A 15,606-nucleotide genomic window follows, 5' to 3' on the forward strand; every position below is an offset into this window, starting at 1 on the left:
ATGCTATCTGCAGGCAGCTCTTTTAGGTTAATCTCACAGTCCACACAAATTGGTATAGTTTCACTTTCACCGTAATGGCTTTATTTATTTTTAAAAAAATTTTTTCCTTGTTTATCTCAGAACAGCAACACATTTAAAGTAAAAATAAATAAAAGCATCAGCCTTAGAGACTTGCTTAACTGTGTGTGCTGGAGGAAACAGTGCATTATGTTTCATGTTAACTTTTCCCCAGCCATCCAACTTGAGCCTCCTCCAGCTAGTCAACTTAATTATTTATTAAGCACAGACTTTGACATCATCAGGTGTCAGAGAAAAGACCATCCACCGCTGTAAGCAACAATAAGAGTATGCCAGAAATTTTTCAAAAACCACACATCATTTTTTTCACTTGATTTTTTCTTGTTTCAGAGTTTAGGGGAAGCATGTTACAAAAGCACTGAACTGAGTTTTCTCAAGGCCAAAGAGCCCATCTCAACTCTCCTTATCTCTAGCTGTGTGGCAATCAGAACATAACCCGTATCTCTGAGCTCCCGTTTGTTTATCTGAAAGATGAGGGAGGCTGAGTTGGGTCATATTCCGTATCACAGAGCTCAACAATAATCATCGTTAATGTTTCCTGAGACAAGCACTTTGCCTTCTTTATCAGATATCCCTTGTAACAACCCTGTGATGTGTGTATTATTATTTTCCCCACAGTCCAGATAAGGAAACTGGACTGAGAGAGGTTTTGAAACTTGTCCAAGGTCACACGGTGAGTAAGTGACAAATCCAGCATTGGAACCTACTTTGGCCCCAGATCCCAAGATGCGTCCACAGTTTCACGTTGCAGAACTGCCTTAGAGTTCATCCGGGAAGGAGGGCACCTGATCTTTAATGTGTATCAGATTTTCACCTCGACTTTCTCAGAGCTGCCAGTAGCGATCGCCTCTACACTGGTTACTGCCGTCTTGTCTTCAGAGAGGCACCCATAAGTGGCTGCTGGAAACAGCCGGGAGAGAGGGAGGAGCTGGGGGTCGGCACGCCCAGGCCTCTGAGGATTAAGAGTAGACTTCTGTCTGGTGAACGTGCCCCAGACCTCAGAATCCAGGAGGCCACAGCTACCCAGAAATGGCTGAGGTGGAAGGGACAGGAGGAGCCCAGTGATGCCTGACCAGGACCTTCCTGTCACCTCCCTTCATACGCCCCTTAGACTAAGCCTGGTGCCCAGATCCCCTGTTGGGAGTGTAAGGAACACGATGCCATGTATGGAGCCAAGTACAGCTAAGAAATAGCAGTGGAAGCCTCCTTCTCAGGAAGCTGGGCATCCAGGGTGGGGACAGGGCTGCCCAGTTTGGTTGCCCTGGGGTCACTGCTCCTGCATGGACACCCTGCCAAACATCCACGTGCTCCATCAGACAAAGCATCGGCCCCCACCTGCCTCGAGACCAAAGGCTTAGAGTCCTTGGAATCCCATTGCTTCTCCACAGATCTTGCGGGAATGTTTGGGTTTCCATGATGTTAAAAATGAAAAATAGCAATTTATACAAGAAGGGGCAGTGATGTTCCAAATCTGATGAAACAGCCCCTGCTCTTAAAAACTCACCAAGGCTTCCTTTCCCTTAGGACCCCTTGGGTTAATCCAGTTATGCCAAGACTAAAAAAAAAAAAAAAAAAAAGCCTCATACGAGATAAGTACAATTTCTTTTAAATACACAAATTTTTAGCATGTATTTAATGAATTAAGTAGAAAATAATCAGTTGAGAAATGTCAGCCTCCAGAAACTGCACATTTTGTTTTGAAATACTGAGGCTGTCAGACACAATAAAAAATAATCTCATTCATTACCAAGAATAAGGAAGCAGCTATGCATATGCTCAAGAATAACAGTGGAAGAGCTAATTCTCCTTTACTTGTTTTTATTAGATTAATCTTGATCTGTATTGTGGATGTAAATTACACTTCCTCCTATAAATTCAATTTCGCAGACAAAGATGTACTTCTTTCCCAATCTATTTTTCGTGGCTTGAAGACTGGCCCACATTTTTGCTGATCATGTAGGTATTGTGAGAACCCCCTACCAGCTCCCTGAGGTGATAATTACCATTTGGGGAATCCCACTTGAGGGATGAGAGAATACTCCCATGGAAAGAACTCCGATTTCCGTGTTAGGAGACGGAGCATTGATTCTAGCTCTGCCCCTAACTGAATGTGAACTCTCAAACAAATTGCTTCACCTCTCTAGTTCTGGGTACAGTGAAGGAGCACAATTAAATGACGTCTTTCTAAGACTCCTAACAGCTTTAAAATTAAGTCTTTGCTCAAGTCTCACGAACAAAAGCCAGGAGTCTTTGTCATATGAGAACATTGGATCCACTGGGAGGAATGGTAAAGGGGACTCTGGGAACCGGAGGCTGAGCTAGGGACCCTGGAAGTAAGCTCGTGAAAAGGAACTAGCAGCAAAGGCTGCTGCCTGATTCCCAGGAAGTTCCCTGGGTGGACTCCTGGTTCCAGCCTGGAGCACACTGAAGGTTAGTGCACTGGGATTCTATGAGATGTGACGCTGAGTAGACCCGTTTATTGTCCTCTGAATCAGTCATGAGTATTTTCATCAAAAGGAAGGACTGTTAAAAAAATTCAGCAAGAGTGAGGAGTTTAATAAAGAATGGTACCTCCAGGGAGAAGAGACCCATTTTCCAGCCCAGTTACAAAATAGGCTGCTTACAGGGCTCTTAACGGGGTTTCCCAGGTGGCGCCAGTGGTAAAGAACCCGCCTATCAATGCAAGAGACATGAGAGACGTGGGTTCAATCCCTGGGTTGGGAAGGTCCCCTGGAGGAGGGCTTGGCAACCCACCCCAGTATTCTTGCCTGGAGAATCCCATGGACAGAGGAGCCTGGTAGGCTTCAGCCCATAGGATTGCATAGAGTTGGACACGACTGAAGCAACTTAGCATGCACGGACAGGGCTCTTATGCCTCCGTTTGTCATGATAGGAGTCTAGGTCAAGAAGTGTACCCATAGCAAAAGCCAGACTCCCAGGAAAAGCCCACGTTGAGATGCAAGAGAGCAGTGGAAGCAACCGTAACCAAAAGGGCTGACCTGAGAAAATGTTCATCATTTCAAAGGGAACATTGGAGCGCCACCACCCCCGCCCCCGCCCAGATCCCCGGTGGCACCCGGAAAGGGGAGCCTTCAGGGGGACGTAACTGGAGCCTGTTTCAGTGAGTCTGCAGGTGGATGATTCACACTCGATGCTTGTCCTCATCTTCACTACAGTTAATCTTCCTGACTCCCCCGTCTTGGATTCCTAGCCTGGAAGAGGAGGAATTTTTACATCAAAGCCATCCTCTGGCTGGGCTTTGTCATCCTCTCTATGTATTCCAGCCTGGCCAGGACACTCTTTCATCTTCTAGAACTTGCCTCTGATTCAGCCATTCAAGAGAGAGAAGTTTTTCTCTCTGTTTGACTACTGGAATCAGGATGGGTAGAACGAATTTTGTGTCTGCCCCATAAAAAGTACCGGGATTTGTGGTCTTCCTCCATTTGAGGTCTATGCTACAAACCCTGGTCCTTGGTGGAAATGCAAAGGGGAAAAGGAATTGCCCAAAGTGGAACATCAGCAACTCTGTGTTCATGAGGATTTTCGGGATTGTTCTTTAACTGCCTCTCTCTGCCTGTGACTGCTCAGTTCAGTTGAGTCACTCAGTCATGTCCAACTCTTTGTGACCCCATGGACTGCAGCATGCCAGGCCTCCCTGTCCATCACCAACTCCCAGAGCTTACTCAGACTCATGTCCATCGCATCAGTGATGCCATCCAACCCTTCTCCTCCTGCCTTCAATCTTTCCCGGCCTCCGGTTCTTTTCAAATGAGTCAGCTCATCACATCAGGTGGCCAAAGTATTGGAGTTTCAGCTTCACCATCAGTCCTTCCAATGAACACCAAGGACTGATTTCCTTTAGGATGGACTGGTTGGATATCCTTGCAGTCCAAGGGACTCTCAAGAGTCTCCTCCAACACCACAGTTCAAAAGCATCAATTCTTCAGTGCTCAGCTTTCTTTATAGTCCAACTCTCACATCCATACATGACTACTGGAAAACTGCTGGTTACTTTAATATTACCCTGTATGTTTGTAATGAATACGCCAGATGGCACTAGTGGTAAAGAACCCACCTGCCAGTAAATAGAAGACATATGAGACACAGGTTTGATCCCTGGGTTGGGAAGATCTCCTGGAGAAGGAAATGGCAACCCACTCCAGTATTCCTGCCTGGAGAATCCCATGGACAAAGGAGCCTGGGGGGGGCCACAGTCCTTAGGGTCGCAAAGAGTCGGGCACGACTGAAGCGACTTAGCATGCCCATGTTTGTAACAACAACCATGGCAAGGGGTCGGGAATTTATATTCTTTGTACTTTTATACAAATCACCCTCTTTAATCTTTAACAACCTGGTGAAGATACCTTTACCCTAGTTGTACAAAGGTGGAAATTGGGTCTCGTGGAGATAAAGTGACTTAAGCTGGGGAGCTGAAAGCTACAGAATGTTTTTCTGATTCCAGGGCCTGTGAGCTCCTCTTATACCACAGTTCACAACAGGCCACGTCTCATGAAACTGGAGCCAGAGACAGAGGAGGCAAGTGCCGGTGTGGTTTATACCAGCGTCAAAATGTTAAACGGTGGTGTGTAAGGCTTTTCTATGTGGACAAACAGGCTTAAGTAAGGATGTTCTTTCTATCTGAGCAGACTTTATAGCTAAATATGAATGGGGACGGGGAGCTTCCCTGGTGATCCAGTGGTTAAGACTTTGCCTTCCCGTGCAGAGGGTACAGGTTCGATCCTTGGTTGGGGAGCTAAGACTTCAGGTGCCTCGAGGCCCAAAGTCCAAAACATAAAACAGTAGCAATATTGTATCAAATTCAATAAAGATTTTTTAAATTGTCCATATCAAAAAAATCTAAAATACTTTTATAAATATATATAGTGTGAGTGTAAAAGTCCCTCAGTCGTGTCCGACTCTTTGCGACCCCATGAACTATACAGTTCGTGGAATTCTCCAGGCCAGAATACTGGAATGGGTAGTCGTTCCCTTCTCCAGGGGATCTTCCCAACCCAGAGATCGAACCCAGATCTCCCACACTGCAGGCAGATTCTTTACCAACTGAGCCACCAGGGAAGCCCAAGAATACTAGAGTGAGTAGCCGTTCCCTTCTCCAGTGGATCTTCCCAACCCAGGAATCGAACTGGGGTCTCCTGATTTCCAGGTGGATTCTTTACCAACTGAGTTATCAGGGAAGCATATATATATATATATATATATATATATATATATATATATATATATATTTAAATTATATATAAATCAGGATCAATTCTTGAGAAGTCCCCTCTGGACACAGCCGTGGACTTCCTGTCTGTCTCATCTGGCAGCTGCATCCCTGCTCTCTGGCGTCTCAACCAGAGCTGCCTCCCTCACTCCTAGAGCAGCTGGGGGCCTGGAAAGACCCTAATAGTGATGTCCTGTAAGACGTAAGAAAGAGGAGGTTACACCAACTCCATCCCAGAGGATTCCAGCCCCACTCACGGTGGCAAGGGTTTCCTACAGCATTCCAGGTCCTGCTCCTCTTTGGAAAGTCCAGCCTCCTCAGAGACCAGCTTCCTCCACACAGAAAAATTGGGAGACTTCCTGAGCTAGGAGGGTCTTCTGAAGTGCTGGCCTTACTTTAGGCTATCTCTGTGAACCAGGGGCTTTCTGTGACATGTGTCCTGATTACTAACAGCCAAGTGCTTGAAAAACGTTTGGAAGGATGAGCGCTCATTTCTGGGACTGGAGGGCAGCGGATACGTTGCAAAAAGTGTTCAAGTAGGAGAAGACAAACCAGGGAAGAAGTCAGAGGTGGGCATGAGCAAGGCCTGGGGAGGCTAGTGCCAGAGATGGAGAGGAAGAGCACTGTGTGTGTGTGTCTGTCTGTCTGTCTGTGTGTTTGTATGTTTGTGTGTGTGTATATCTCTATCTGTGTGTGTGTGTGTGTGTGTGTGTCTGTGTGCCTGAGTCTCTGTGTGTCTCTGTTTGTTTCTGTGTGTCTAGGTCTGTGTCTGTGTCTGTGTGTGTCTCTGTGTGTCTGAGTCTGTATCTATGTCAGCGTGTGTGTGTGTCTGTGCGTCTGGGTCCCTGAGTGTGTCTCTGTATGCATGCAGGGGAACAGGGTGACAAGGGCTTACAAAGCAAGGAACAAGACTGAGAAATCCTCTGAGCTGAGGGGGCCTTTCATATATTTCCAAAATACTTGAAAATGCCAACCTGAGTGTTACCCACCCCCAACACCCCACACCCCTGGTCAGCACTCCCCGGGGGAAAGCTGCAGGGGGTCCCAGAGAGAGTCCCGCTCTGTGGCCTTCAGAGCTCCTCTAGTCTCTGTCAGTTTCCCCAGAGAACATCACACACCCTGAGGCCCAGTTTCTTCATCTGAGGGACGGGAACAATACTTCAAAGGACTGTTGTGAAAAGTGAATGACATGCCACGGGAAAGCACAGGCACACGGGAGGCAGTCAGCACATGACCGTGAATCTCCTCATGAAGCCAGTGGGATCTTCCAGCTTACTCAGCTGAATTTTGTGTTTTAACGGTGCTAACACAAACAGAGGTGGCTGGGCAGGGCCGAGTCATCCTTCTCAGATATTTTCTCACTAAGATATCGTGAGGATTAAATGAAACAACACATAAAGGACCTAGAAAGGCACCTGTCACCGTCAGCGCTCAATAGCTGTGAACTCAATTAGCTCAATTAGACGAACGAAAGAGAGGTCCAGAGGCTTTGGTTGTGAACAATTATTAGATCAGCACCATCCACAAACTTAATTATTCAATTCCATTGTCCTCTCACTCCCTAACATTACCAATATCTTGGTGTAGATTTTCTGAGGAATACCTTGGTTTTTTAAACCACAAAATGCCTGTGTTAAGAGAAAAAAGATCATTGATCCAGAAAGCCCAAGACCTAATTTTCTTATGTACATACATTTAGCCAATATTATTGAGCACCTTGGAGGTCCCAGGCACTATTCCAGGGACCAGGGACCAAGGATACAGACAGCAAGACATCCAAGTCTGCCTATATATATATATATATATTATAGGTATGATAGGTATAAACTTGTTGTTTAGTTAAATCTGACTCTTTTGCAACCCCAGGGGCTATAGCTGGCCAGTGGCCTCTGTCCATGGAATTTTCCAGGCAAGAATACTGGAGTGGGTTATTTCTTTCTCCAAGGATCTTCTCAACCCAGAGATAGAACCCGTACCTTTTGCATCAGCAGGCAGATTCTTTACCACTGAGCCACCAGGGAAACCCAGGTGTAGACTAGCAATAAACATATAAATATATACTAGGCTAAGAAAAAAAATGAAGCCACAAATTAGAGTGAAGATGGTGAACTATATTAGATCAAGTAGTCACAGAAGGCCCTTAAGATAATCCATTCTAATATTAGCTTTATTTCCAGAATTTAGACCTATTAGCTCCAAAGAGTACAATAGTTTAAAAAAAAAATGTTTTACTAGGTAAAGAATGGCACATAATATGAGACATAAAGAAAGGTAAGAAAAAAAAAGAGAGTTAAAAAGAATGTACCCTAGAAAACTACATGATATACACATATATTTTGACTCCACCAAAGAATATATTAAAAACCTGTCATCCCTCTACATCCATTGAATGCATCTGGGTTTCCTTGGAACAAGAATAATGTGCTAAAAAATATTTAAAGATGGAAACAAAATGAATATGTGTCATTTTCCAATCCTTTCCTGGAAAATTAGACTATTCAATGCATACTTGCTATCTTAGAATATCCTAAACAAATAAAAAAGAACCATGTTATAATGAAAAATATATGACATTTTTCTCAGTGAGAAATCCTTGTTGGCTGTACGTGGAGGAATGGCAATGTCTCTTGCCTTCAGACAGTGTTGAGGCAACAACTCTTTTGCAAAGAGCTATCTGTATTACAGGTTGACTCTTGCTTTATTTTTCTTCCCAAATTTCTCTCTCACCTTCTTTATCTGCTGAGTCTGCTGCACAGCAGTCAATGGCCATTGTTCTCTGAGGTGTGTGAGCTTCTCACAAGATTAATGGCCCCCAGTACAATTATCTTTGGTATGCCCATTACTACCCACACTACCTGCGCATGCTGAATCACCATGAGGTTACTTACCTAGTAGAACCATCATCACATGCCATGTGCCTCAGTGAACTGTTTAGGTATTCAGAAAAAAAAAAAAAATAGATGAGGACTTTAAATTTCCATCATTTGGAATTTTCCTGTGTTTAGACATCTTTCATATAGACATCAGGCTATAGAATGATTTCTGTGGTGTTTTATGATTGACAAAGCCCTCATCTATGCTTTAACTCACTCCATCTTAACAACCCCCTTGTGAAAAGATGGGGGCTGGAATTGCTAGCTGATTACCAGAACCACTTCCACTGATCCCTGGACACGCTGCTAGAGTCCGTTTCCCAGTGTCCCCTGACTTGGCTGTGGTCATGGGCTCCATAGAAATCTCCTGCAGGAGTTTCACCACACTCTTCCTTGTCCACAGCAAACTTACAGAGATGGAGGAGTCACGGGGTGGAGCTTGGGTCTCTAAATTCCCACATAGAGTGGAGTTACCTAAGGACTCATTTTGGGGAAAAAAAAATTATTGCATTACATCCCAGATATGTGGGGGGTTGTCAGCAGCTAATGTTACTTTAATAATGTACATTTCTCCAGTGTTTATTATTAAGGCAATAGCTTCACTCCAATATTCTTGCCTGGAGAATTCCATAGACAGAGGAGCCTGGTGAGCTACAGTCCATGGAGTCGCAGAGAGTCAGACACAACTGAGCAACTATCACTTTCATTTATTTTATCTCATCTGAGAAAGCTTGGAGCAAGTATTATTTTTATTACCTCCCCAAGTCTGTCCCTGGTGCTTCAGATGGTAAAGAATCTGCCTGCAATACAAGAGACTTGGTTTTGACCCCTGGGTCAAGAAGATCCCCTGGAGAAGAGAATGGCAACCCACTCCAGTATTCTTGCCTGGAGAATCCCATGGACAGAGGAGGCTGGTGGGCTACAGTCCATGGGGTCACAAAGAGTTGGACACAACCGAGCGATTTTCACTACCTTTTCAAATTCGACAAACGAAGGCTCAGAGAGACCATGTAATGTAGCCAAAGTCATGAAGCTGTTAACAGAGATGGAATTAGGTATCTGATTTAGGTGTAGTCAGACCCAGACCTTGTGGTCTTTCCACTAAAGCTTGATAATTTCACAAGATTTAAGTGATGACGCTGATCTTAAATTTCTAGATCATTTTGCACGTAGTGTTGAGAGAGATTCTTTATCAGCATGCTTTGCTGCTGATATTTTTCTGGATCTGAATTGAAGAATTAAACCTAGCACGTGGTCACTTGCTCACTGCCCATACGGCTGCATAAATATTGTTATCCCGTTGATCTTTGGTAAGATGCCATCTGCCTTCTAGCTAGGCAGCCTCCTGAACTTCATTTTTCTAAATGTCAATAAAAACAAGTCAATCCTTTCATTCTCCCCCACTGTAAAAGCAAATATCTTATTTAAATATTTAAATATAAATACCACATATTTTAAATAAATATTTATATATTATTTCTCTATATATATTTATTTTAATATTCACTGCTCACTAGGTACAAAGCACCAGGTATGATGCTGTGAGGGATTTTGTTGCTGTTGTTCAGTCGCTAAGTCGTGTCCGACTCTCTGTAATCCCGTGAACTGCAGAATGCCAGGATTCCCTGTCCTTTACAACCTCCTGGATTTTGCTCAAACTGACATCCATTGAGTCGGTGATGCCATCCAACCATCTCATCCTCTGTCGCTCCCTTCTCCTCCTCCCCTCAATTGTTCCCAGCATCAGGGTCTTTAAAAATAAATAAACAAAACCCACAGCATAGTGGCCAAGAGGGTAGACTCTGTAATTCGTGCATGAATTAAAATTCTGAGTCTACTATATGCTAACGGTGTGACCTTGGACAAGTTACTTAACTTCTCTGTTCCTATGTTTCCCGACCTGTGGCATGGGGGTCAGGAAACCTTCATAAGCCTACTTATGAAGATGTCGTGATAATTAAACAATACCTATAAAACACTTAGAATGACATCCAACACCAAGTAAGTGCTCAAAAGCTGTTAACTCTTATACTCGGATAAATGAAGGAGGTGTACGTAAACCCTGTCAACGAACAATTATTATGTCAGTGCCATTCACAAACAGACAGTTCTGAGATTCCGCATCCCTCTTACTATCTAAAGCTACCCATATTTTGGTGCGGTTTCTTTGAAACCATAAAAATATCTTCCCATCACATACGAGGCATTTTCCACTCTCAATCTCTTCTAAGTATATATTAGTCGCTCAGTCATGTTTGATTCTTTGAGAAGCCTGCCAGGCTCCTCTGGGATTTCCCAGGCAATAATACTGGAGCTGGTTGCCATCTCCTCCAAGGGGTCTTTCCAACCCAGGGATCAAACCCATATCTCCTGGATGCCAGGTGGATCCTTTACTGCGTGCTACCAGGGAAGCTTCAATCTCTTCCGTAATCAGGCACTAAAGGAAGGAAAACACACATAACGCACTTTTTTTCCTTTCTCTGCCAGCTACTACACTAAGCACTTTACCTCTGGGTTTCTAGTTTTGTTGTGTTTAAACCTTTCAACAACTTAATTTCTCATTTGCAGATGAAGCCTCCTAGACTTCAGAGAAGATAGTGTGTGAGGCTCAGACCTGGATTCAAAGCCCAATCTATCCTGCTCTGGTTATGCCAGAGCCATAACCTTCGCTAACCAGCTCAGTGATTCTCAGCTAGTCTAATTAAAGCCCCAGAATTTCACAACCTTCCCAGAATACAGTCAAGGAAGACGAGATACCATTACTTTCACCTACCTCTGAGTCTAGGAAATGATGGGCCTTGATATTAACAAGGCAGCTTCTCCCCTACATGCAGAAGACCCTTGAAAAGGGTATTTTACTCATGGGTGTCATATTTGATGATTGTGTCTGTTTGTATTTAGAACACTTGTTATCCTTGATGTTTTCGCCCTGAGGACATTCAAATGAACAAAACTGCATACATCTTTGTGAATTACCCTTTCTGCATCCATAAGTTATCTGCTCTTTTAAAATAATTTGCACTAAAACACCAAGTGTTTCTTCTAATGGGAATAGACAGCTAGAGATTTTTGATGCAAATGGCTTCTCCTCACTTTCTCCCCAGCCCAGAGCTAAATCTGCAACAGCCACGGAGGGGTTCTGTGTTTCTAGAAGCAATTTAAGCACAGCGGTTGGGAGCTGCGATGTGACTTCAAGCCCCTTGCTTGATGTTAGGGGAGGCTAAATGAGACAGGGGGAAAGATTCTGTGTGATGAGCAGGAATGTGTTAAGGGCACTTATTATAATATTCACCTCTTTTGCTTTTAAGAAACCAGCTTCCTCTCAGGTAGTTTTGCATTTGTGTGTAAAGATTAAACTGTTAAATAAAATCATAAGCATAACCTATTGTTATTCATTTTCTCCTGGAGGTAGTATGTTGGGCCTCTTTTTAACTTTGATAGTATTTCTGAATTCTATCCGTGGTAAAAATCAAGAATTCCATTTTAACTTATGCTTTATTCCAGCACTTAAACACATGATGAGTTTCTGTGTCTTTATTTCACTACTTTTGGTTGTTTAGTTGCTAAGTCATGTCCAACTCTTTTGTGACCCTATGGACTGTAGCCCACCAGCCTCCTCTGTCCATGGGCTTTCCCAGGTGAGAATACTGGAGTAGGTTGCCATTTCCTTCTCCACGGGATCTTCCTGAGTCAGGGATCAAATCTTTATCATCTGAGCCATCAGGGAAACCCACTACTTTAACCTGAAAAAAAAAAAAAAGTCAAATCTCAATTCAGTGCAATAAAAGATTGAAATATTTTAGTAGAAAAAGGGAAACAAGCGCTGTATCCAGAAAGAAAACTTGAGTATTGCTGCCTCTTGACTAAAAAGTTTTCTTACTACAGTTCCTTTTTTATTTTAACAGAAAACTGACTTTGGAAGAAAAATATATAGCAAAAGAAACTATCGTAAGACTAATGAGATTTTTGAGAAATGAGCTCCGCAGGCAAAAGGCAGTCCACAGAAAGAATTATGCACGGCCTTAATTGTTGTTAAGATTATAATTAATAATTACAGTTAGTTCTTAAGCTGTAATTACTTCAATGTCACTTCCAGCAAACCTCTGGCCAGAGGATCCAAGTACAGTGGGCTCCTGGCCCATGAGCAATTGGACAGCACAGCTTCTCTGTGGTGGGAACGGAGACAAGTTACCCTGGGAACCCTGACTGGAGGGGGGATGTTAAATTATTTGCAAACCATTAAATGATCTGCACATCACAGGGGCGACCAGAGCAGCTTTCTCACGCGTTCCAGTCCCCACCCTCCCTGCATCTCACACTGTCCTCGGGTCCACCCTGGGCTGTGCAGATCCTCACAAGCCCTGCAGTCTGGTCTCGAGAGACACAGGGCTGCCTCCTCGGCGGCTGCTGCGCTTTCAGCCCCACCATACCTCAGGCATTGTGGGAGCCTTCGAGGAATTTTCCAGAGATTCTTGATTCCATGCCCCTGTCTCCTAAACTACCCCCACTCTGATCTAAAGTTTCACAGGGTGCGATCTACTGAGTACTCACATCATGATCACAAGGGTGAACGTCTAAGATGAAGATTCTCAAACCCTGCCGTGGACTGATGGAATTGCAGTTTTCAGAGGTCCTGGGAAAATGCACTTAAATGGTGACCTTCCTGCCTCCCCCCGCCCCCATCCCCCTATTCTAAGGCCACTGGAGTCTGAGAACCACCAGACTAATCAAAGGAATTCCCAGGTGATACAGTGGTAAAGAATCCGCCTGCCAATGCAAGAGATGCAAGAGACATGGGTTTGATCCCTGGGTCATGAAGATCCCCTGGAGTAAGAAATGGCAACCACTCCAGTATTCTTGCCTGGGAAATCCCATGGGCAGAAGAACTTGGTGGGCTACAGTCCATGGGGTCGCAAAGAGTCAGACATGACTGAGCAACTGAGCATATATATACACAGACTAATCAAAGGACTCATTTACCTATCTCTCCTTCTCTTGCTTTTTCTTTCCAGCATCTCCTTTTTTGATTACTCACAAGCATTCCTGAAAACCCAAGAGGAAGCTTCTAATACTCTTCGGTCCTCCCCTGCAAGCCTGCTTTCTGATCAGCATCACTCCCTCCCAGAATGCTTTCCCATGAGCAGAACTGAGGGCATTTTAAGTTCCTCCCTTTCTCTCTCACTTTAAAAGCAAATGCTTGCATCCTTTAAACAATCACTCTTCTGTCTCAAGGGCCTCTCTCCCAGACCCTTCAGCAGGATGCCAACCAGAATAGAAACCCAGGCTTCCCCTCTGCTTCCAGGAGGCTGGGTCCCTGGGATCAGCCAGCACAGCCTCCTCCCAGCAGGCGATGCCCACCACACCTTCCCACTTCACCCTGCTGCCCCCACACCATGCTTCAGGCAGCCGGCCTCAGCTCTCCCTCTGCTCCAGGGTACATGTATCCCCCAAAGGAGGAATGGGATTCGTGTTAGGACCAGCATACGAGCACACCAAAACGGGTGCCAATCTGATATCAACCCTGTGTGTGGTCCTTTCTGCACTCACACGCAGATTGCAGACAGCCTAAGAAGGTTCTGGTGCTGGCAGAGGGTGTCAGGCTCTCCTGGACACTCGGAGACTCAATGTAGATGGACAGATGCTTTCTCTGCACTGAGTCCCCTGGGGAGTTCTATCTATAGGTCACGAGGAGGGAAGCGCAAGCAGGCTGGCTGAATCGTCTCAATCCCCTCCAAAGTCCCTTGGGTGAAAGGGCTATCAACTTTTTTTTTTTTTTTAAAGAAAGCTTTCAGTCTGCACATGAGTTATGAATATCAAGATCAGGATCATTCCCCCCTTTCTCTTTGTTCCCAGGGCTAAGACTCACTGGCTCTATGAAACGAAGTTGGAAGAAAGAACTGTCTGCATTTTGGCACGTAAGGAAGCCCTCCACACATCCCATTGTGTTTCTGGAATTTCCATATCCACTACCCCAGAGAGATTTTTTTTTCCCTTTATGGAATAGAATCCTTAGTATTTTTCCAGACTAGTCCCACGAGATATAAAATAAAAGAAGAAGACTGACAAGAAAGGTTGAGGGTCTGAAATTTGACCTTCTATTTGGGACAAGATGAATAATGGAGGAGAGATTTTACGGTCCTGTTTCTGACCCAAATAGCAAATGAAGATCCTTCTTTCTTCCTCCCACTGCTTAAGCAAAAAACAGCTGTGCGCAGCATCTGCAAGAGTGGTTCCGACCTTGTTTTATCCTATTTGATTCCCACTGGCTTTTATGTTTTCCATAAATGATTGAAGAAAAGTTCTCAGTTGGAAATAGCAGTAAAATCTTCCATAAATCCTTGGTTAGCACCAGCTTCAGGCAGCTCATTGGATCCTCCACCCAGTCCCTAGGTGAAAGCTGGCTGGCGAGCCAAGGGGAAAAGAGGACCTGGGTCTCATCAAGAACAAAGTCGAAGGCCAGCGTCTTCTCCTTAGTCTCCTCTGGCTATTGCAGAATATGCAGTTTATCTTCTCAACCACAGTCCCGGTTACGGCTCCTCTAAATTCCTCTACGTCTCTGAGCCTCCATTCCTCTATTTATTAAATGAGGAGTCATCATATCAACCCACTACAGTGTTCTCGCCTGGAGAATTTTGTGGACAGAGGAACTTGGCAAGCCCATGGGGTCGCATAAGAGTTGCACATGACTGAGCGACTAACACATTATATCTACCTCATTAGGACAATGCCTAGGACATAGTACAGATTCATTTTTATGATTGTGACTCCTTCGGTTAATGCATAATAAAAATAATGAACGTTTATTGACAGACTGTGATAGGCATTTTATTCACTCGGTGTTGTTTTGTCCTCAGAATAACCCTAGAGGGGAGTTCTTATCTTTTCATTTTTTGGAAGGAAAAAAAATTGAAGTTTTGCCAATTTAAGTAATGGACCCAGGGACTCTCCACCTTTAAACAGGAAAGCAGGGGCTGTGCTCACCAGAACTGTGTTCTTTCCAGCAAACAACAACATCCAGCATTGAGAATCTACTATGCTTTCTGGTCACTGGGGATTTAGGCAAGACCAGATAAGAAGGACTTGATCCCTGAAGACTGGTTGTGCCGCTTGCCATAACTCCCAAATCTTTCCCTGGCTGGTGACTGCGTAGTTGGAGGGATGAAATGAGAGATCCATGCTCACTTGCCCATCACCCACCTTGAAGACAGTTGGCTGGTCCTCGGCTTGTGCAAACTCATCCTGCCTCTAAGTCTCTTGGTCCCAGCTTGAATCCTCTCCCTGCTCTGGGCACCAAGACCCTCTCAGCTTCATCTCTACCCGTTGGTAACACAAGAGCTCTTTCCAGACTGATCATCTATCACATTGGCTCAGAAAACTCATGTTTTCCTTGGATGTGAACCTTCTCCAAACGTCTGACCTGAGGATGAC

This window comes from Giraffa tippelskirchi, chromosome 8, assembly GCF_054371585.1.
Source record: "Giraffa tippelskirchi isolate mGirTip1 chromosome 8, T2T-mGirTip1v1.2.pri, whole genome shotgun sequence".
Classification (NCBI taxonomy): Eukaryota; Metazoa; Chordata; class Mammalia; order Artiodactyla; family Giraffidae; genus Giraffa; species Giraffa tippelskirchi.